Source organism: Nyctereutes procyonoides, unplaced genomic scaffold, assembly GCF_905146905.1.
Source record: "Nyctereutes procyonoides isolate TBG_1078 unplaced genomic scaffold, NYPRO_anot_genome, whole genome shotgun sequence".
NCBI lineage: Eukaryota > Metazoa > Chordata > Mammalia > Carnivora > Canidae > Nyctereutes > Nyctereutes procyonoides.
The window spans coordinates 5,065,279-5,090,141 of record NW_026575134.1 but is presented as its reverse complement, the minus strand read 5'-3'; the positions used below and the strand labels follow the sequence as shown (position 1 = coordinate 5,090,141).

Genomic DNA, 24,863 nt, shown 5'->3' with positions numbered 1-24,863 from the left:
ACCCAGGTGCCCCTATTACCTGAATCTTTGGTTATTTATTTCCTTAGGGTAGATTCCTCAAAACAATTATACAGTAATTTCTTTATATATATAATATTTATTATAAATAAATATTTAATATTTATTTATAATATTTATATATATAAATATACTTATTTATTTACTGAAGTTCAATTTGCCAACATATAGTATAACACCCAGTGCTCATCCCGTCAAGTGCGCCCCTCAGTGCCCATCACCCAGTCACCCTATCCCCCCACCCACTTCCCCTTCCAGTACTCTTTGTTCCTTTCCCAGAGCTAGGAGTCTCTCATGTTTTGTCACCCTCTCTAATTTTTCCACTCATTTTCCCTCCTTTCCCCTATATTCCCTCTCACTATGTCTTAAAAAATATGGTATCCTTCACGAATTTGCATGTCATCCTTGCACAGGGGCTATGCTAATCTCTGTATTGTTCCAATTTTAGTATATGTGCTGCCGAAGTGAGCACTACAATAATTTCTAATACACTTTTGACACTTGCAATGTGGTTGAAAATTTTCATCTACTGTTTTAGTTGCATCCCACATGTTTAAATATGAACTATTTTTATTTTTATTTTATTATTTAAAAATATTTTATTTATTTATTCATGAGAGACATAGAGAGAGAGGCAGAGACATAGGAAGAGGGAGAAGCAGGCTCCCTCTGCAGAGCCTGATGTGGGACTAGATCCCAGAACTCTGGGATCGCAACCTGAGCCAAAGGCAGATGCTCAACCGCTGAGCCACCCAGGCATCTCATGAACAATTTTTATTATCACTGAGATCATAATCTCTAATTTCCCTTTTGATTTCTTATTTTATTCATGTGTTATTTGAAATACAGTTCTTTATTCCCAAACATGTAAGGATTTTTAGTAAACATTTAGATATTGACTCTTAGATTAATTGCACTTTAGTCATAGAACATACTTTGCATGTTTTAAATTCTTTAAAGTTGTTGACAATTGTTTTATGGCTTGGCATATGGTGAATATTTAAATGCTGTGTACATATTGAAATAAATATGTATAAATTAGTATAGTTTCTATATACATAGGTAGGTCCTATACACACCAGTTAGGTTAAGCTTGTTGATCATAATTTTCAAATATTTTATTTTATTGTTAACGAGTATTGCTTATTCTATTAATTATAAAAGACTCATATTATTTCCAACTATGAATATAGATATGTTATTTTCTCCTTAAATTCTATTAAGTTTTGCTTTATTATTTTAAGGCTAAGTTAATAGATGCATAGGCATTAAGAATTGATTTGTTTTCTGACAGAGCCAGAACCAGGATGAATCAATTGAGGTGCTTAGGGTACATCATTTTAGGGAGGTTCTCATGCTCAGAGTCATACAAGTGCAGAATTGGTAACTGAGAGTCCTTTAAATGATGTGCCAGGTGCCTCACTTACTTCACCTTGTCCCAGTCTAGATTCCCCTAAATTAAAATGTTATCATTATGATGTTCTCTTGCTCCTCTTTCCATCTACTGTCATCATTTTATTTTCCTTAAAGGCCTTTTGATTTCTCTTCTTTTATCTTTTTAATTTCTCTATTCTTTTATTTAGGTGTGTTCTATAAAGTAAAACTTTGCTTTCTGAAATTTTTGTTTTCCATATGACAAATCTTTAGCTTTTGAGTACAGAAATCACTTATAGTCAGTATATTTACTCATAATTTGTTCCAATTTACCCTCTTATTATTGGTTTGCTATTTATATCATCTGATCTATCTTTCCTTTTTTGTCTTCATTTGTAAGGTTTTTTCCTATTACTCTATATTTCCTCCCTTGACTAGTTAGTAGTTACATTGTCAGTCTTAGTTGATCTTTTGTATCTTTTGAAGTAAGTAATATGTCTTTTTCTCTGATTACTTTCAGAGTTTTCTTTTGACTTTGTTTTTCAGCATTAGATGTGCTTTTTAAAAATTTATCTTGTATGTTGTTAAATATGTGGTATGATATCCTTTGCTGTCTTTTCAAATATTGCCTCTGCTCCAACTTACTCCTCTGACTCCAAGTTTCCAATTTACATGTATTTTGTGTATTAGATCTTTTCTACATTTTTTTCATTTGTTCCTCTGTGCTTCCTTCTGGAACTTAGATGAGGAGTAATTATCTAGGATCCATGGGCCACACTTTGAAAACTGCTCTCCTATGGTGCTACCCTCAAAAATAAACAGCTCTTTTTTCTTAATGGGCTCTGAATCTTAATGGTTTTTGTTCCTAGCCCCATGATTCTTTGGAACACACTGTTCATTTTCTTACTTTGTATATCAGACCCTACATTATGATGAACAGATTCCCTTATGAAAACACAAAGAGAAACACAAAGAGAAAAGTTTTATTTCTCTAGATATTCTTCTTCTTGGATTTCAACTACGTAATACCTCACCATCTCTTTAGTTCTACCTGCTTTACATATGTTTAATTATTTTCTTTAGCTTGTCCAGTTGTTCTTTTGGAGAGGCCAGTTGCAATTCCCTGTTCAGATAATATTGATAGCAGATCCTCGTCCATTTCATTTTGAATTAAACTTTTCACCATCATCTTTAAAGCAAGAGTAATCTGAAAGTAAAAATGTGATTATTTTAAAATGTTTTATTAAGACATTTAAAATATGCACAGCTTTAGAATAGAGAATTTTCAATTTGGACATTTCTGTAATGAGGGGTACACATAATCTCCATAGTTAAATTTGTCAGTAAATAAAAATGATTTAATTTTCTCTATTGGGAGTTTTTGAGATCTGCCAAGAATACAGATTAAATAAGCAAAAACACTCTTGAGTATTAATTTTTACAGAGAATGTAGAGTTTGAGGAGAAGAGATGTCTCCCATTTCTGTTTCAATAAAACTTCCACAATCTTCCCAGAAGTGTAAAAGTAGACTTCCTCAGAGGTCATTAGGTTGTTCCTCAGGTACATATTATTACATTCCTCTAGCTAAGGAGTGCTTTCACTTCCTTGTCATGGATGCCATTCAGATTCTCATGAAAGCTCTGAATCTCTTTCTAAAAAAATAAATAAATAAAAAGAAAGAAAAAGAGAAAACAAAACCCCAACAAACAAACAAACCCCCAAAAAGAGACGCTTATAACCCAAAATATAAATATGACTTAAGGGATTCAGAGTATAAAGCATATTCATGGATACCAGGTTAAACATTTTTGTCCTGGTTTGAATAGTCTGAGAAAAATTCCTTTTTCGGGATCCCTGGGTGGCGCAGCGGTTTAGGGCCTGCCTTTGGCCCAGGGCGCGATCCTGGAGACCTGGGATCGAGTCCCACATCAGTCTCCCTGCATGGAGCCTGCTTCTCCCTCTGCCTGTGTCTCTGCCTCTCTCTCTCTCTCTCTCTCTGTGAAGATCATAAATAAATAAAAATTAAAAAAAAATAAAATGCTTTAAAAAAAAAAGAAAAATTCCCTTTTCATCCAAATTTTAAAACTTTTTATTTGCCTAATTGGGAGACTCCAACTGTGAATGTGTATACACATACCCTACCTATTCATATGTTGAGAAGCATTGCTTGCATTTCTTTCATCTTGCTGATATAAATCCAGTCAAATGGTCTGAAACCAGCTATTCAGAAACACACTTTCATAAACAAACAATCAAGACATATATGGGCAAAACAAATGCTTAAAAGTATCTATTTTATTATAAGATTATGATTAGTAATAAATACTTATAAAATTATATACATATTCAAATCTGAAATAATTTATTAAAAAACTTCTTATTAATTCATAAGTTCATTCCTAAAGGTGTTATTTTCTTCTTATATGGTGATATATCATTGTTACTCCATACCTCTTTATATGACCAGTGTTTATATTTATATAGCATAGGCAAGGTTAAGTCTAAAAAAATTCTTTTAAGTATTACTTTTAATTCATTACCTTGTACATTCATTTGAAAATATTTTCCTACTGAGAAAAAACTTAGAATGGAAAATTTTACACATATAACAGAAAGATATATATCTTTTTAGATCAGTTTCTATCATGGTTCCTTAAAATTCAGGATAGTGATGCCCTAATATAGCTAAATTGTATTAATGTTTGCTATTTTTAGTTCTTTCAAGATTGAAAGACTTTAATTCTAAGTTGATAAAAATCACTAGTTTAATTATGGAATAGCTGAAATACAGAAAAGCCTTATTAATTTAGAGTCCATTAATACGGAATTTGAGATAATTTGAAAGGCAAGAGTGCTATTCATGCAATTTACGGATAAATAATTTTCACAAGTAAGTTAAGTATAAAGATTTTATAGGGACTATTTACTATGCTAAGAGAAAGAATTTTTAGCCACATTAACAACATCAATTTGCTGAGTTAATTCAGAAAGATTTTTATCTGTACATTACTGAAGATCCATTAGGTTCATACTTTATTAGCATAGTTCATTATGCCTTCTATGTGTAATATAAAGCCTCTTCTTTTTAATATTCTAGCATTTCTTCTTTTCTTCACATAGAGCAACCATGCACCTTTATACCCCAAGGAGTATACAAACCAGTCTTCTATATGCATTGGATTAGTGTGTTTAATATTAGACTTAATATCAAATAAAGCAACATCTGACCAAAAGTAGTCAAGCAAATGTAAAAAAGTAAATGAATATACACTTACAGTTATATGTCATCATGTGGAAACCAACTGGTAGATCAAAATTACTAGCTAATCTAATCAGATAAACAAAGAATCTATCTCAGCTATATTTACTTATAGACACAGGGGAAGCTAGAGCAAGCTAACAGTGAATTGAGGATTGAGGCTTGCAGGGCCATACTAGATTCCTTTTTAAACCATTATTATATCGTTAAGGAGTTTTAAATCTCATCCATCTCATGTCATTTATGTAATCAACTAACTCTATAAAAATACAGGGATCATTCTTAGTTTTAGGCAATGTAAAAAGACCATTTTTTTAAAAAAATAGTAAGTTAAGAATAATGAAGGAAGAATATGGTAACTATTTACAAAATAGTATGACTTTTGACAAAGAAAAACTTAAAAGAACATAAGCAAAAGTATATTAAGACTCATCAAGGGGGTGCTTGGGTGGCTCAGTGGATTAAGCGTCTGCCTTTTGCTCTTGTCATGATCCCAGAGTCCCAGGATCAGCCTACATCAGGCTCCTTGCTCAGTGGGGAGTCTGCTTCTCCTTCTGCCCCAAAATGGGCTCGTACTCTCTCTCTCACACTCTCAATCTCTCTCAAATAAAGAAATAAAATATTTTTTAAAAGACTCATCATAAAGTTTTATCATTTGGGGTAGATAATACATCAACACACAATAAGATGTGTTTCTATTAATATAAATACATTATCACCAGTAAGTGACAGATTAAAATGCTCAGTAATAAAATGAAATTATAAAGTAACTAGGAATAATTTAAAATTGGCCATAAATGTTTTCATATATATGAAGGACACATAAGAATATATTTTTAAGGAATATGTTCAAGATTTTATTTATTTGAAAGAGAGAGAAAGAGCAAGCAGGGAGAGAGGAAGAAGGAGAGGCAGGGAATCTCAAGCAGACCCTGTTCTGAGGCAGAGCTGATGCAGAGCTCATTCTCACAATCCTGAGTTCATGACCTGAGCCGAAATCATGAGTCAGATGCTTAACTGATGGAGCCATTCAGGTGCCCCCACATAAGAATATCTTTAAAAATGAGAAGATCAGCTATTTTCCTATACAGAGAAACTCTATAATGAAGTCAACTTTACCCAAATAAATATTTAAGTTAAATGCTACTCCAAAGGATATTCTCCCTTCTAATATTATTTATTGCTTATGTTTGCGTAGTTACCCCCCCCCCCAAATTTATTTAGCACATTGTATATCCTAGTAACTCCTTTGCATGCAAAGGACACTGTTAATGAGATAGAAAATGTTCTTGCTTTTATAGGAATGTTTTCCCCCTGAGATAAGACAACAAAACATCAACAGTGAAAAAATAAACCAGAAAAAAAAGTGATAAAGTAATCAGATGTGGTAAGTGTTATACCAGGAACCACCATCCTGTGCTGTGCTAGAAATTGGGGTTGCTTTCAGCTGGGGAAGTCAGAGGGATCTTCCGGTACACCTCCCCCCAGTGACATGTTCCAGGATTTGTCACTCAGACTTCAGGTCATGCAGATTCCTCACATAGTCATAAGGGATAGTTAAGAATGGTGACGTATTTTGAGGGCCAACAGATCTTGTTGATCAAATGAATGACGAGGAAAAGAGAAATCAGGGATAAATCCTAGAGTTTTGTATTGTGATAATAGATGGTTATAGATATTGAATCCCCCATTTGATATGAAAAGATTCACCTAAATGACACTGCATACACAGCCTCATTACTTTTGTGCTGTTTGCAAAGCTTCTAGAAAGAGTTGCATATACTTGCTTCCAATATACTCTCATACTCTCTGAACCAGTTTGTCTCCATAGCCACTGTTGTGGCTCAGGCGAGGAGAGTCTTCTCCAGTGCCAAATCCAAAGATCAAGTCTCACTTGTCAGCAATGGACACAGTTGGACACATCTTCCTTCCTGAAACTCTTTTCAGTTGGCTTTCAAAATGTGACTGATCTGGTTTTCTCTCATCATACTGACACTAAGAAGGGAAAATCTATAAAGGGTTCCAAAATATGGGAAGCAGAACTATGTTCTGGAGATTTCTTGAATAAAACATATATGTATACATTCAATAATCTGGAGAATGAGTAGGTTTGGGAGGATGGTATTTTTTTTTGTGTCCTTTAAATTTGTCAAGGAATGTTTATAGCTCAGAATATGGTCTATCTTGGTGAATGTCCCATGCAAGCGTGAAAGAATGTGTATTCCGCTCTTGTTGGATGACGTTATCTATAGATGTCAATTATATACAGTTGGTTGATGGAGTTGTGGAGTTAAACTATGCTTTCTGATTTTCTACTTCTGGGAAAATGTCCATTTCTGATAGAAGGGTAATTAAGTCTCCAACTATAATAGTGGATGCATCTATTTCTCTTTACTGTCATATCAGATTTTACCTCATGTATTTTGATGCCATGTGTTAGATGCCTACACATGAAGGACTACATATCTTCTTGGAGAATTGGCCATCTTATGCCTCTCTTTATCTCCGATAATTTCCCTTGTTTTGAAATCTGTTGTGCCTGAAAATAATATAGTTACTTGTGTTTTCTTTTGATTAGTGTTAACATAGCATATCTTTCTCCATTTATCTACCTTTAATCTATACGTGTCTTTATATTTACAGTGAGTTTTTTTATAGACAACTTAGAGTTGGGTCTTGGTTTTTGATCTTCTCTGACAGTCTCTGTCTTTTGATCGGTGTAATTAGACCATTGGCTTTCAAGGTGGTAATTGATTTAGTTTGAATAATATGTACCATATTTGTTACGGTGCTATATTTTTTAACATTGCTTATTCTTTCTATTTTTATCTTCTACTCTTTTTTCTGCCTTTTGAGGCTTTCAATATTTTATATGATTTCATTTTCTTTTGTTTCTTAATATATCAGTTATACTCCTCTTTCTTCTTTTTTTAGTATCTTAGAGTTTGCAATATATACTTGAAATGGATCAAAATTCACTTTCAAATAACATTATACTGCTGCTTCATGACTAATGTAAGTTCCTTCTAATGACAAATAATCCTAAATCCTCATTCCTATTCCTTATGCAATTGCTTTTATTCATTTCATTTACAAGGAAGCATATATGATATATAAATAAGCATAGATAATTAAATATATTCTTGACATTAGTATTTTGAACAAACTGTTATTTTTAGATCAATAAAGAATAAGAAAAAAAATTTATTTTACCTTCATTTATTTCCCCTTCTCTCACGTCCATAGATTTGAGTTTCTAACCTGTATCATTTTCATTCTCTCTAACAAACTTATTTTAATATCTCTTTCAAGGCAGTTCCATTGACAACAAACCTCATTTTGTGTGTGTGTGTGGAAGCAGGGAGTCAAGGCAGTTTATTAGCCCCTGAGCATCTCCCAAATTCCCTCAATTTTTGTTTCTCTGAAAAAGTCTTTATTTCTCCTTCAATTTTTAAACGTATGTGGGTTTTTTTTCTTCCCTTCCCTTAACACTTTCAATATTTCTCTATTCTCTTCTTCCTTGCAATTATTTCTGAGGAAAAGTCAGAAATTACAATTCTCATCTTTGCCCCTCTGTAGTTTTAGTCCTCTGGTTTCTTTCAGAATTTTTTATCTTTGACTTTCCATAGTTTGAAGATGATATGGCTAAGTGTAGTTTTTAAAGCATTTATCCTGTTTGGTGTTTTCTGAGATTTGCAGTCTGTAGTTTAGTGGCTGATATTATTTCATGGAAAATTTTCAGTCAATATTGTTTCAAATATTTCTTCTGTCTTTTTCTCTCTTTCTTCTCTTTCTGGTATTCCTATTACTTTATCCATTGAAGCCCTTAGCATATTAATCATAGTTGTTTCAAATTCTCAGTCTGATGTTGGGGAAAGGGAAGTTTTCTATAGCTTTATTATTATTATTATTACTACCAATTACTATTATTATTATTACTTTAGTTCTCAGTCTTATAATGAGCTATACCTCTGGACTGAGCTTCAGATGTATTTCTCAGATTTTTTCTCCCCCCTTAGATGCGACAAAAGGGCTAGAGGGGGCTAGAGTTCACTGTTTCCTTTCTCCTGTGTGGAAAGCTAAAGCTGGCTAGAGTTGATATCCCCCCCACCCCCCCATCCCCCCCACCCTCCCTCCACCCCCCGTCAGCCAGGCTCTGATAAAACCCCAGCAGGTGGAATAGTTCATCCTGAGAGTGCCTGGCTCAGGTCATGATTCCAGGGTCCTGGGATAGAGCCCTGTGTCCAGTGCAGAGTCTGCTTCTCCCTCTTCCTCTGTAACTCTTCCCTCCCACTCTGCACTCTCGATCTCCTTCTCAAAAAAAAAAATAAATAAATAAATAAATAAAAATAAAAATAAATTAAAAAAAAATCTGAAGAAGAAGAAGAAGAAGAAGAAGAAGAACAACAACAACAACAACAACAACAACAACAGAATGGTCTGGCATATCTCAAAATGATCCTTTTCCCTGAACACTGCACAAGGGGATTTTCCCATGATCTTCACTGTGAGAACCTGACTCAGTTCTTGGAAGTAAAACTCTCAAAACTGTGTGGGGTGCCCCTATGACTGGGTCCCTATGAAGTTTTTAGCTCTCAGACTTAACCATTCTAAGCTACCAGCAATTAGTCTACTATAGTTCAGGTTTTCCTACTGCAGCATTGGTTCCTGTTGAGATTTCAGTTTATAAATGTCTGCTTTGCTAACTTGTGATTCTCCGTATTCACCTTTTATTCTCTCCAATCTCGGGGACATCAATTTGTCCTGTGACCTCATTTCTCTTATGGATCTAAGAAGAGTTATTGATTATTTCAGTTTGTTCAGCTTTTTATTATTTATTGGTGAAACATACTGGCTATTTCTAAGTTCCTTATCTGTGGAATCAGAGACCCCCCCCCTTTTTTTTTGAGGAAAGAAAATTTCCTTACAAAAAGTGGTGGCAGGTTTCCCATGTTTGATAACTATCTGCAATAAAATCATAAAGCTTTCTGGTTCCAAAAAAATTAGATTTCTTTCTTTAGTAATTATAGGATGAAATATCTTAATCTCATGATAAACAGAAATCATCAATATTTTAAAATAGTAATAGCTAAATAAATAATATAAAACCAGTAATAATGATAGCTAAAAGTTTTTAAACTAGTAATGCAAGAATGTTAAAATAAAAGGCAGTTAGAAATATCATATCACATATGTAAAGATTTTGTTTCTGAAGTGGTAACATTTAGTTTATATCCTGATTTTAGATCTACAGAAAAAAAAAAAGGATAGGTGCTCAATGTAACAAAGATTTTATATCTAAAACCAAAATTCAACATACACATTTTATAGGAAAGTTAAGGAAAATAGATTAACTATACATTAATTTTGTATAAAACAAATTATAAATTTAAGGTTATTATAAAAATGTTAACATTAGGAAAATTTGATTTACCATGTGATATAAGATTTTGACAATTTGGAAAGGTAATATTTACTAATTCATTAGAGGACAAGTGATATTTTCATAAAGAAAGGTTAAGGAGGGATCCCTGGGTGGCACAGTGGTTTGGTGCCTGCCTTTGGCCCAGGGGCATGATCCTGGAGTCCCGCGATCGAATCCCATGTCGGGCTCCTGGTGCATGGAGCCTGCTTCTCCCTCTGCCTGTGTCTTTGACTCTCTCTCTCTCTCTGTGTGACTATCATAAATAAATAAAAATTAAAAAAAAAAGTTAAGGGATATTGGAATAAATGGAGAAAAAGTTTTGTTTTTATCTTCAATATCAAAATAAAAACAATTTACATTATGGGTTAAATGTAAATAAGCAAAACAATTAGAGGACATGAAATATTTAACATACAGTAGAAAATCTTATTTACTTACCTTTGTTATGTTAAGTGGATCAGAAAAGTGAATATTATCGTGTCTGAATATATGCATTAGGGAATTTTTTTTCTGTATATATTTTTATTGGAGTTCGATTTGCCAACATATAGCATAACACCCAGTGCTCAACCTGTCAATTGCCCCCCTCAGTGCCCGTCACCCAGTCACCGCCACTCCCCGCTCACCTCCCCTTCCACTACCCCTTGTTCACTTCCCAGAGTTAGGAGTCTCTCATGTTCCATCACCCTTTCTGATATTTCCTACTCATTTCCTCTCCTTTCCCCTTTATTCCCTTTCACTATTTTTTATATTCCCCAAATGAATGAGAACATACACTGTCCTTCTTCGATTGACTTACTTCACTCAGCATAATCTCCTCCAGTTCCAGCCACAGGGAAGCAAATGGTGGGTATTTGTCGTTTCTAATGGCTGAGGAATATTCCATCGTATACATAGACCACAGCTTCTCTATCCATCATCTGTCGATGGACACCGAGGCTCCTTCCACAGTTTGGCTACTGTGGACATTGCTGCTATCAACATCAGGGTGCAGGTGTCCCGGCGTTTCACTGCATCTGTATCTTTGGGGTAAATCCCCAGCAGTGCAATTGCTGAGTCGCAGGGCAGATCTATTTTTAACTCTTTGAGGAACCTTCACACAGTTTTCCAGAGTGGCTGCACCAGTTCACATTTGCATTGGGGAATTAATTTAATTTATTATCATGCAGTCATTAAAAACAAAGGTCATGAAAACACTGTAGATGTTTTAAGTAAGCAACAAAACTCAAAATGATGTGTAAGCAACTGTTACAACTATGTGTGACATATTACTCAGTAGGTCCCATAATGTCATATTTTGGCATTTTAGCAGATAGTTTTGTTTGCTATAGTTACAGCTAGTTCTAAGCCTTCATCTATATCTTTGCATACTCATATGTTTATCTAGGCCTATAGTTACCAAAAACAAAACAAAGCAGGAAGGGCCAGTTATGCAAAAACAGATTTATAAATTAAATTTTGATTCTTTTCATTACACAAATGATGCATATTCCTTGTACAAGAATAAGATATAATAATCAAAGAGAGAGAAATGGATTAGTGGAGGAAAAAGTGTGAGAGGGTAGAGAGGAGAAGGAAGGGGAGGGTAAGGAAGGAGTTTTTGTTGTTGTTGTTTTAACCAACACATACCCAGTGTAGATATTTTGGTAAATATTCTTCAAGAATGTTTTTGGTATCTCCTCCTATGTCAATAAATATCCATCTTCCTGTTACTCACAGCCTTGACTTTCATTCTTCAGTTGCTTTGTGATTTACTCACAACCTTTCACTACTGCACAATTAGACACACATATGAGTACACGTGGGTTTGGGTGAACATGTTTGCACAAAGGCCTTCATGAATCTTCCTTTACATACATTTATGGAAGAACAATGGCTGATTCAACAGGTATATTTTTAAAGTTTTTTATACAGGGGATCCCTGGGTGGCGCAGTGATTTAGCGCCTGCCTTTGGCCCAGGGCGCGATCCTGGAGACCCGGGATCGAATCCCACGTCGGGCTCCCGGTGCATGGAGCCTGCTTCTCCCTCTGCCTGTGTCTCTGCCTCTCTCTCTCTCTCTCTGTGTGTGTGACTATCATAAATAAATAAAAATTAAAAAAAAAAGTTTTTTACACATAATGCTAAATATATAAGGCCATCTGAGAATGTCCCATGAATATTTTTAAAAGGGTCGATCCCATAATAAATTTCCCCTCTTCTGTCAATCATGTCTCATTCTTCTTTATATTTTGCTTGTCTGATTACCTGTGCTCACTGTGACCTTTTCTTGATTATTGAATTCTGTGTATGAGAATGAGTTGCTTTGCTAACTTCTTTTGCCCATTTGGGGGCTTTTTTTTTTTTTTAACTTTTTGATTTTCATTTTATATTTCCGAGTTAATATTTTATCCTTCACATATGTTAAAGATATTTTTCTGTCAATCAAGTGCTTTGTAGGTGATATTTTTGACATATAGAATTTATCTAATATTTTCTACTGTTTGTCATCCTTTGCAAAACTAGATATTCACTGCCACAAGACACATATTCATATATGTGTTCTTTTAGCACTTGCAAGGTTCCTTCCTTAATACTGAATTTTTAACACATCTGAATTTCATTTTCTTGGTTGTGGTTTGCAGTTTAATTTTATTCCTCTTCCTTTGGCAATACAGAAGTTTTATACTTTTATGCAAACAATTCATTAATCTTCTGGTTTCCTTCTCTGATGCTCAGACTGCCACCTTGCCAGGGGGGCCTCACTACTTTAAAACACCTGTGGAGGCCCGAACCCAAACCAAAGCATATTATATATAATATTATATATTATATGTATATAATAATTATATTATATTACATAGGCTAGAGATTTGATATTGTACATTTGATTATTTTATCTTGTTTGAAAATTAATATCTCAGGGTTTTTAAAGTTACTTTTTTTTTAATTTTTTTTTATTTATTTACAATAGTCATACAGAGAGAGAGAGGGGCAGAGACACAGGCAGAGGGAGAAGCAGGCTCCATGCACCGGGAGCCCGACGTCCCGGGTCTCCAGGACCGCGCCCTGGACCAAAGGCAGGCGCCAAACCGCTGCGCCACCCAGGGATCCCTAAAGTTACTTTTAATTAAAACTTTTTAATCTATTTTTTTCCTTCTACATGTTCAAAGTTATCCTTCTAAATTCTTAAGGAATATGCTTAGCTCTTTTCTTTCCCTCTTGATCAAAAATAGACTACTGTTTTATTGGCTTTCCATTTTTTCCTATGGAGGCAACTTTTTCTTAAATAAAAAAAAAGTAGCTATTTGGTTTATGACTCCACTTTTTTTTAATAAATTTATTTTTTATTTGTGTTCAATTTGCCAACATATAGAATAACACCCAGTGCTCATCCCATCAAGTGCCCCCCTCAGTTCCTGTCACTCAGTTACCACCCCCCCACCACCTCCCTTTTTACCACCCCCGGTTCGTTTCCCAGAGTTAGGAGTATGACTCCACTTTTAAGTTGTTCTAGTGGTTATCTTCAAATTTACCTTTTAATATGTGAAATAATATCTATTGACTCCCTTTTCAAGTTAAGAAAAAGAAATTAGGAGACTTTTATTTTATTTTTGTCATTTTCTGACTTGCCTGATTTTGATAGCACAGTATATATAGTTCTTTTAGATTCTGTTTACATGTTAGGTTGTTATTTCTTTTTCTTTTTTTTTTAAGATTTTATTTATTTATTTATTATTATTTATTTATTTATTTATTTATTTGAGACACACACAGAGAGAGAGAGGCAGAGACACAGGCAGAAGGAGAAGCAGGCTCCATGCAGGGAGCCTGATGCGGGACTCGATCCCGGGACTCCGTGATCATGCCCTGGGCTAAATGCAGCGCTAAACCAATGAGCCACCCAGGGATCCCTGGTTCCATATAAACTTTAAGATGATTTGTTCTAGTACTGTGAAAAATGTTGTTGGTATACTTAATTTAAACATTAGCATTATATAGCATCATTTGTTCATGATCAGTTGTGAAAAATGGTGGTTTTATATTGTTTCAGTATTTTCTTATTAATTATAAGATCATTTAAATCATGTATTGTGTTTGAATTTTTTAGCATTGTTTAGTAGACTTTTAAATTTGAAATTTCATTTTATATCATATTTTCTGTTCTGTAAGATTTAAATAGCGAATAATTTTAGTGATTATTTTTTCACAATCTCTACTCCATTCTAGACTGACTAGAATGAACTCCCTGACACCATAACTCAATTTAGAATACACTTATAAAATTTCCAAAAAAGCATTATTTAGTTTGTATAAGATTTGCCCATAATTAAAATATAGATAATTAGAGAAAATAGAGACATGACAAAGAGTTAATGATTTCATTAGAATTTCTGGCACCTTATAAATCATCAACTAAAGAAAATGCTGAAAAATACCAACCTTAGGAGAATATTGATCTTCCCAATGCACTGCAGCCTCTCTACAAATAGTTTTCTTAAACACACAAATTAACTGGACTACAAAAGAAAAGGAGTCCTTGGCTTACTTAATAGGATTGGAAAGGGTTTTATAATTGCTTTCTTTCTAAGCTTAACAGATAACAGAATAATTAATTTATGATGATCAAGACAGCACTAATACAGTTTTATAATTCATTAGTTTAAATAGTTAATTTCCATGAATTAACCACTTACTCAATTTTATGTCAATTGACAACTGTCCTTTAATTTACAAAATTCTATTTAAGTCAATACATTTATTTGGATGTCTTGAGACTATTACTTTAATGAAATTAAATCAATTAAGTCAATTAAATTTGTTACAACATTCTTTATCTAAAATATAAGGTTGCCAAACATTAGAACTTTTACATATTTTAGTGGATATCTCATCCAAGAATATATAAAAGGATGAAGTAAAAAAAGAAATAATGGTGATAATTCTCACCATTTTAAAGTTTTATATAATACTGTATGTGGTAATTAGCAATACAAATAAATCATTATTCCATTGAAATTTGAAGAGGTAAAATAAAGAATTGCAATATATGCATTCTCCTAAGCCCTTCCTTACTTGAGGAAGGAAGGGAGGGGAAACAGGATAGATGAGTCAAATTTAAGGAAATTAGGGAAAAAGTGAAAAGTGAAAGACAAAGGTGGAAGGAACTTTCTGATGGATTCCTGTCCAATAGGAAGTAGAAGCATGGATTCACCCTACAAAGGGAGAAATGGATAAAATGCTCTAATCCTGAAGTCTAAGCTCCCTCTTCAAGTTTCAACTACTACTGGTACCTCTTTATGACTCAAGTCCTTTTTTGCATGATTTTGCATATATAATAGAATTCATGTGAAAATTCATATTTATGTAACATATCATCTTGCATTTTGGGAGGGATTAAGTTTTGCCAAGACCAGATGAAACAAACGGAACACAGTATATTCTTTTCAATTGCAAATGAGCTTTAGAAACTATTAACCTAGCTTAGAGATAAAAGTGAGAGTTTGTTACTTTTATGTGGTTAATATTGAAACTAAGATTTATTATGCATTTATTTACTAGTAATGTATGTTCTCAAAGGCTGAAGGACTTTTAAAGGAGTGTCACTGTATATTTATCTCTCAAACTAATTTAAGTGTTCTTTGAATTGGTATGTTTAATAGAACAGTGATGAAATCAGACATAATTGGCTTGGATGCCTGCAGTTTAGTAAGTGTACACAAAAGACTTGACCTTTTTCCATGCCTCACTTTTCTCATCTGTAAAGAGTATTTTTTGTATGACTGCTTTATTAAATTAGACAATGTCAAGTTATTTGCACAATGTAAAAGATATGGTGTGTTTTTTTATAGTCTTACTACATTTGCAATTGTGATTTTCCAGTACACACTTGCAATAGTACTCTCATGATTCCAGAGAACAAAAAAAAAAAAAAAAAAAAAAAAAAAACACATCTATAACATTCCATAATCAGGCTCATAGCAAGATTCAATGGAACAGTTGTCTGTGCTTGTTGTCTCTTCAAGGTCAAGGAATTTCTAACACATTTCACTGAAAGCCATTCTTTCCTGGATTTTCTATTTAGCTTATTGGTGTCACTGAGCTATGTGACCAGCTCCATCATCACTTTCTCTAGAGCTTTGGTTCACTCTCTAATGAATCAGTGTTACAGCCTTGAACCCTGACAATGTTGAGATAATTGCCACATTCCTCTTAAGCAACTGTTCCTTGACACTTGAACATTGTCATCTAAGTTCAGGGATGAGCTATGGTTGACATTTATTCTCTACTTTCTCCTCAAATTACCAAAACCCTTCCAGATGTCACCTATTTGGTCCAGTTACCAGGCAAAGCAGCATCTAGGTGTATTCGTATCTATTCCTCCTACAAACCTCACCTAGCTAAGGGCGTTGGCTTTTTTTTTTCTGCTTCTTTTTTTCCTGTCACTCCTTTGTAACTTCAGAGGACCCTAATTTTGTCCATATTTTCTAGTTCTTCCTATCAGAACTTACATCCCACAAGACAATATTTTTCTCATATTTTGGAAAACCATATATTCTAAAATTCAGTTGAATGTGTTAACCTAAGTCAAGATTTATATTTGAAATTTCAATTTCTTATTACATTTGATGTTAGATTATTAGAACTAGAGATTGCTGTTGTAAATATATTTTGTATGGCCCAGTCTTGGCTGGGTTGACTTGGTCCCAGTTAAGGAAGCTCCACTCATTGAAAATCAAAGTTCAAGTATAACATCTGAAATTTAGTACCATATTATTAGAATAACTTTTGCTCCAGGGCACTACAGTTTAATTCAGGGCTTTACAAAGAAATGGCAGTGATGCTTTTGAGTCCTAGCCAAACAAGTTCAGTGTTATTTATTTTTATTCATTTATAATATTATGCAAAGCACATATATAATTTTGACTATTACTGATTTCCCTGCACTACTAATGGAAGACTGATGACCAAGAAAATATGCCTTATCACAGGGTAACTATAATATTCTATCTGGGTGGACTATCATCCAGGTAGTAAAAGGCAAATACAAAGAGGCAAAAGTAATTAATTTTTAGGTTAGTGTATTTCTATAATGATAAATATTGAGATAAAACTTTTAAAATAATATATTAACTAGACAGCGCTACATATTTACTTGACCAATTGTTGAATATTTCTTGGACATTTTCTGGCTTCTTCTGGATTCTTGGCATTCTTTGACTTAGATTTTGTACATATTACCACATAATTATTATGTTATTGTTCATTTTAAACATTTTTTGTAATACGTATCTCTAGAATATATTTATCTCTAGCATGTCTCTAATTATTACTATTAATGCTTAATAATTAATTGGAGGGAACACAGGTTGCTTAGAACCCTCATCCTTTTCATCCATGAAAGCAATATTAAGATAAATGATGCACTTCTGGAGTTCAAGTTTACTTTATTATTATTATTTTTAAAGATTTTATTTACTTATTCATGAGAGACACACACACACAGAGAGGCAGAGACACAGATAGAGGGAGAAGCAGGTTCCATACAGGGAACCCAATGTGGGACTCGATCCCAGGACCCTGGGACCACACCCTGAGCAAAAGGCAGACACTCAACCGATGGGCCACCCAAGCATCCCTTGGCTTCACTTTAATGTCATTTTGTGTACTAGGTTACTTATATTAGTTGTCTGTGTTGATCCTGCTCAACTAGATGCTTTGGTAAAGTTCTGTTCTGCTGTACTGTTCAGAGACAAAGTGATGACGTTCCTTCCCATTAATAGTTCTCCAAATGTGAGAGAAGCATCAGAATGTGAAAACCTACCCTTAAAACAGAGCAACAAGGAGGTATCTTGAGTTTTGCACAAGTGTGAAGTGTCAATGTATTTAGTATCTAAAGAGGAAAACTACTCATCTGGAGGTAACATAATTGTCAAAACACTCAAGAAAATGGTTCATAAATGATGCATCCGAAGAGGTGACAGAGCAGAGACAAACAGAGAGCATGTGGAGGATGCGAGAATATAGCAAGAAGATATTAATAGTCAATCATGGGGGAATAGCAGGCAGAAATTGACTGTCAAACAGGATTACTTTTTGTAAAGCTCAAGGATGCTAAAATAAATATTGAAAGGGAGAGGGTAGAAAATCATATGAGGAGGAAAAACACAGTAAATAAACATTAGATCCTCTAATCCTCTAAATAAAGATTAGATCCTCTAAAGAAAGATGAAGAAATCAATTAAAGATACACAGTGTCATGAAATGGGAGAGGAGGAAGAGAAGGAAAAGGAGGAGGGGGATGAGGGGCAAGAGGAAGAGGAGGAAGAGGATAGAGTAAGAAAAAAATGGAATCATTTTTTGGAAACATGATTTTAAACTTCATACACATTTTGTCTTATAAGTTGCCCAACAATACTGTAATAGGCAGAGTAGGGTAAGGCCTGGAAGATGTCTACATCCTCATGCCTGGAACCTGTGAGTATGTTAGGTTACATGCCAAAAGGGAAATCGCAGATGTGATTAAGTTAAAGACCTGGAGATGGGGAGATAATGCTGAATTATCTGGATGGGCCCAAAGGAATCACAAAGATCCTCACAAGTGAAAAGGAGATTCAGGAGGGTCAATATCAGAGTGATGCCGCACAAGAAAAGCTTGACCAGCCATTTCTGCCTTTGAGGGTAGAGGAGGGCGGCAGGAAACCAGAACACAGGCAGCATCCAGAAGCTAGAAGAGACAAGCGAATGGATGTTCCCCTGCAGCTTCCAGAAGGATGGAGCCCAGAAAATGCCTTGGTTTTGAGCCCAGTGACCCCATTTTGGACTTCTGATTTCCAGAATTATAGAACTGTTGTTTAAACTGTTGTTTCAAGTTTGTGGTAATTTGTTATAGCAGCCAGAAGAAACAAATACAAATACCATTAAGCAGTTGGCATTTCATCCTCATTACAAATGAGAAAACTGAGTTCTAAATAGGCCATGGTATTTACCCCAAGGTACACTGCAGAGTCAGGGCTGAAATGCTGATTTAGCCTCCTCTGCAGCTTCATCTAGTGCCAGTATTTCAAACTGCTGCTTCATTGTAGACACAGAAGTGAAATTATTTAGAAGTAAAGTATTGGGGCACCTGGGTAACTCAGTCGGTCAAGCATCTGCGTACAGCTCAGGCCATGACCCCAGGTGCTGGGATGGAGCCCCACATTGGGCTCTTTGCTCTGTGGGGAGCCTACCTCTCCCCCCCTCTGCTTGTACTCTGCTTCTCTCTCAAATCAATCAATCAATCAATCAATCAATCAGTCAATCATCAATCAGTCAAAGTATTTTTTTTAAAAATGAGCATTTTAAAATAGCAGATAAATGTTTAATGATTTTCTTGCCAGTGTTGAGCAGGTATGTGTTTATGATTTCTCAGGCAGTTGAAATGATTAGATTTGAGCTAATTGAACAAGGGGGCCATTATACTGCAGTGTCCCTAATGCCATGGAGGCCTACCTAAGCCAACCAAATTTTAACCTATCAATGACAAAATCGCAACTTGAGGATAACCAAGCACAAAGAGCCAACCAGGCTTTAGGCTAGAGCCAGTCAGTAATTTCCTTATTTTGCTTCTGCCTTTTCTCCAAAATGTCTCTCCCTAAACTCCTAATCACTTCTGGTTTGGTTCTGCCCAATTAAAATTGATTTTTTTCCCCTCGATAAATGTTAATTTTTTGGGGGGGAGGGGTGGGATACACCTCAGTTTATCTTTTAATGTTTCAGTGTTTAAATGAGGCTGTGTCCAAGCTGTGACCTTTACAAGTACTTTTCAGTTTTGTTCCCTCCCTTGGGTGAGATAGGAAGTCCAGGGGGTAGGCGTTAGGTATTTCTCTTCCCAACATTAAAGGCCTTGGGGGGTTCAATTTGGGTGTTTCCCTTCTTTCAGATCAATTAGGATTGATAAAATAGCTTCTTTCAAGGGCTGTGAGAAAAATAATGTTCTGGAAATACTTCAAAATCGTCACACACACACACACACACACACACACACACACACACACACACACACACACCTTCTCCTTCTGGAAGCACAAGACCAAGGGGATGTTTCTGCAATCTTCACCCTGAGAACCTGGTTGGGCTCATGATGTTGAAACTCATAAAAGTGTGAAGGCACTTAAGGATTGGAGATTGGGCCCGTCTGGTGTTTTTGGCTCTCAGGCTAGTTCACACCGAGCCTCCTGCAGGTCCTCAGTAATGAGGTTCTCACCAGTACTGGCGCCATTAGCAGGCTTCTGCTGCTGGAAAGCTGCGATTCTCCATATCTGTCTTTCCACTTTTCAGAGTAGCAGTTTGTCCTGTGACCTCAATTCCCTGTAGGGTCTGAAAAGAGTTGTTGATTTTCAGCGTGTTCAACTATTTCCAAGCTCTTTTCATGTTGGACTAGAAAATGGAAGTCTGCTGTATCACTTTGACATGACTATATTGGACCATCTTTATTTGTTCATGGTCATGTATATTTCTTGCTCAGTCTTAGAATTAAACATCCAAGATCTCTTTTTTTGATGGTGGTGGGGAGAATCTACATTGGGATTCTTTATTTTTGTTCCTCTCAAAAGACTTACAATTAAATATCTATTATTTGGCCAAAATTGGGAAAAATAATATCAAAAAAGGTTTATACTAAATACTTCTCTTCCTATAAGATCTAGGAATATTTTTATTGACTAAATTTGATCGTATATTGTGTAAGTTTTAAGGTGTATGGCATGTTACGTTGATGCATTTATTTATTTAAGTTTTTAAAGATTTTATTTATTTATTCATGAGACACAGAGAGAGGGAGAGAGAGGCAGAGACATACATACGCAGAGGGAGAAGCAGGCCTCCTACAAGGAGCCCAATGTGGGACTTGATCCCGGATCCCAGGATCATGCCCTGAGTTGAAGGCAGATGGTCAACCGCTGAGCCACCCAGGGATCCCACATTGATGCATTTATATATTATAATATGATTGCCAATAAAGTGATATTTATCACATTATTATAGTACAGTATTATGTTCTGTATTAATTATGCTGTGCATTGAATCTCTATAGCTCATTTACTTACTCATGACTTGTTTGTACCCTTAAATAATACCCATTCTTTTTTTTTTCCTTAAAGATTCTATTTATTTATTCATGAGAGACACAGAGAGAGTCAGAGACACAGACAGAGGGAGAAGCAGGCTCCCTGCAGGGAGCCTGATGCAGGACTCAATCCCAGGACCCCAGGATCATGCCCTGAGTCAAAGGCAGATGTTCAACTGCTGAGCCCTGAGCCCCCCAGGTGTCCCGAACAACATCATTCTTACCTTTCCACCCTATTCACTGGTACCACCATTTTATTTTACAATTTAACTTTTTAAGATTCTACATGTAAGTGGTATCATGAAGTCGATGTCTTTCTCTGACTCATTTAGCATAATACGCTCAAGGTCCTCCATGTGCTTGGATGTGAAAAGATATCTCCTTTCTCATGGCTGGAAAATATTCCACTATGTATATATACCACATCTTTTGAAAAGCATTTCAGCTGTTTCTTACTTGGCTATTGTGAATAATGCTGTGATAAACACCGGTGTGCATATATGTCATCGAAACCCTGTTTTCATGTCCTTTGGAATACACCCTTGAAGTGGAATTGTTAGGTCATAGGATAGATTTATTTTCAATATTTTAAGGAAACTCCATATTGTTTTCCTTAGTTATTTGCTCATTTTACATTCCCACCAACAGTATATAAGGATTCATTTTTCACCACATTCTCATCAGCACCTGTTGTCTCTTGCCTTCTTGGTGGGTATTCTTGATGACGGCCATTCCAGCAGGTGTAAGCTAATACCTCACTGTGGTTTGATCTGCAATTTCCTGACAATTAGTGGTGTTGAGCATCATTTCATGGATCTGTTGGCTACTTTGATATCCTCTTTCGAAAAACGTTTACTCAATTCTTCTACTCTTTTTTTTTTTTTGTAAATCAGAATGTTAGTTTTGTCACTGTTGTTAAACTGTGTTAGTTCTCATATGTTGGATATTGATTTTTATTCAATATATGGTTTGCAAAGTTTGTCTACCATTCTGTAGGCTGTCATTTAATTTGTTAATTTAGTTGTTTCGTTTGCTGTGCAGAAGCTTTTTAGTTCGATGTAGGCTCATTTCTTGATTTTTGCTTTTATTGTTTCTGCTCTGAGCATCATGTTCAAAACATTACTGTCAAGACCAATATCTGTGAACTTCTTTACATGTATCACTAGGAGTTTTATGGTATCATTTCTTACGTTTAAGTCTTTGATTCATTTTGAGTTTGCGGCAAGACAAAGGTCAAATTCAATTGTGCTACATATTTTTCTCCAGTTTTTCCTGGGCCATTTGTTGAAGAGACCATCTTTCCCTCACTAGGTAGTCTTGGCTTCCTGTTCAGTATTAGTTAACTTATGTGCTGGGATTTAATTCTGGGATTTCTATTCTATTCCACTGATACATGTTTCAGGTTTTTTGTGTGTCAGTACCATGCTGTTTTTATTACCATCATTTTGTAGTATAGTTTGGAATCAGGAAGCCGGATACCTCTAGCTTTGTTCTTTTTTCTCAGGATTGCTTTGGCTGTCTGGGTCCTTTATAGTTTCACACATATTTTAGGAAAGTTTCTTCTATTTCCGTGAGAAATGCCTTTGGCATTTTGGTCAGGATTGTATTAAATCTGTAAATGGCTTTGGGTAGTGTGGCCATTTCAAAAATATTAATTCCGTTTTTTCATGTTTTGTTTTGTTTGGTTTGGTTTGGTTCCAGGAGTAGAATTTAGCCATTCATTCCTTACATATAATACCCAGTGCTCATCACAAGTGCCCCCCTTAATAACCATCAATATGTAGCTCATCTGTCACCCTCTCCCCCCATTAACCCTCACTTTTTCCCTCTGAAGTTAAGCATCTCTTATGGTTTGCTTCCTTCTTTTCTTTAAAAAATTATTTTATTTATTTGAGAGATAGAGAGTAAGAGTTAGGGGAAGGAGAGAGGCAGAGGGAGAGGGAGAAGCAGACTCTCCACTGAGTGGGGATCCCGATTTGGGGGCTCAATCCCAGGAATTTGGGATCATGAGCTGAGCCAAAGGAACACTCTTAACCAACTGAGTCACGTAGGTGCCTCTGCTTCCCCTTTTTAAAATTTTCCTTTCCATTGGTTCATCCGTTTTGCTTCTTGTATTTCACATATGCCTGGAATCATACGTTGTCTCTCTCTGACTTATTTTGCTTAGCATAATACACTCTAGCCCCATCGATGTCATTGTAAATAGAAAACAAATAAATAGAAACAAAACTATTAATTCTGGCAACCCATGAACATGAGACATATTCCCATTTCATTGATCTTTTTTTTCAGAAAAGTTTTATAGTTTTCATTGTATAGATCTTTCACTTCCTTGGTTAAATTTATTTCTAAGTATTTTATTGGTTTTGATGCTATTGTGAATGGGATATTTCTTTATTTTGTTTTCTGATGCTTCATCGTTAGTGTAAGAGAATGCCAGATTTCTATAAGTTGATTTTGTATGTTTCCACTCTACTGAAATCATTGATTAATTCTGAATGTTTTTGACTCTTTGGAATTTCCTTTATAAAAGACTAAATTGTTAGCAAGCAGTAACAATTTTATTATTTCTTTCTGATTTGGATGTCTTTTATTCTGAATTCTTGCCTAATTGCTTTAGCTAAGACTTCCAGTACTACATTAAATGAAAAGGTGGGAGTGGGCATCTGTCTTATTTCTGATTTTGGAGGAAATGCTTTATATTTTTTTCCTTTGAGTATAATGTTAGCTGTGGGTTTGTCACATATGGCCATTCCTGTGTTGAGGTATATTCCTTCTATACTCAATCTGTTAATAAGTGTTTTTATCATGAAGGGATTATGTATTCTGTCAAATTCCTTTTTTGTATCTATTGAGACCATTTTAATCTGTTATTTTATTGATATGATGTATTTCATTTATTGATTTGTGTGTATTGAACCATTCTTCTACCCCAGGGATAAATCTCACTTGATCATGGTGTATAATCCTTTTACATGTTGTTGAATTTGGTTTACTAATATTTTGTTGATAATTTTCCATATATGTTCATTAAAGATATTGGTCTACAGGTTTCTTGTGATTTTTTTAATCTGACTTTGGTATCAAGCTAGTGGTTGCTTTTTAGAATGAGTTTGGAAGTGTTCTTCCTCCTCAATATTTTGGAAGAGTTTGGGAAAAATTAGTGTTAATTCTTTTTAAATCACTAGAGAGAATTCTGCAGTGAAGATGCCTTGTTCTGGGGTTTTCCCTCTTGGGATTTTTTTTTAATACTAATTCAGTTTTTTTACCTGTTATTGGTTTAGATTTTCTATTTCTTTGTGATTCAGTCTTAGTAAGTTGTGTGTTTCTAGACATGTATTCTTAATAGTGTCTTAGTCTATGTATTTATGTAGTATCAGTTGTAATGTCTCCTTTCATTTTTAATTGTCTTCTCTCTTTTATTCTTAGTCTAGCTAAAGGTTTATCCTTTATATATATATATATATATATATATATATATATATATATATATATATATATATATACACATTCCTAGAGTACCAGCCTTTAGTTTTGTTGATGTTTGCTATCATTTTCTCTTTGGATCTTTATTATTTCCTTCCTTCTGCTAATTTTGGGCTTTGGTGGTTCTTCTTTCTCTAGTTCTTTGAGGTGTAAAGTTAGGTTGTTTATTTGAAATCCTCCTAATTTCTTAATATATACATTTACTGCTATAAACTT

At 34.8% G+C, this 24,863-nt stretch overlaps 1 non-coding gene across 1 annotated transcript; it reads right to left on the bottom strand.

Annotated features, from left to right (window-relative positions):
* Nucleotides 1-386: 386 nt before the first annotated feature.
* LOC129494449 (U6 spliceosomal RNA) lies at nt 387-490 on the bottom strand. The gene has a single exon (XR_008661344.1). It is a non-coding gene; the product is annotated as a U6 spliceosomal RNA (small nuclear RNA).
* Between the last annotated feature and the right edge of the window lie 24,373 nt (nt 491-24,863).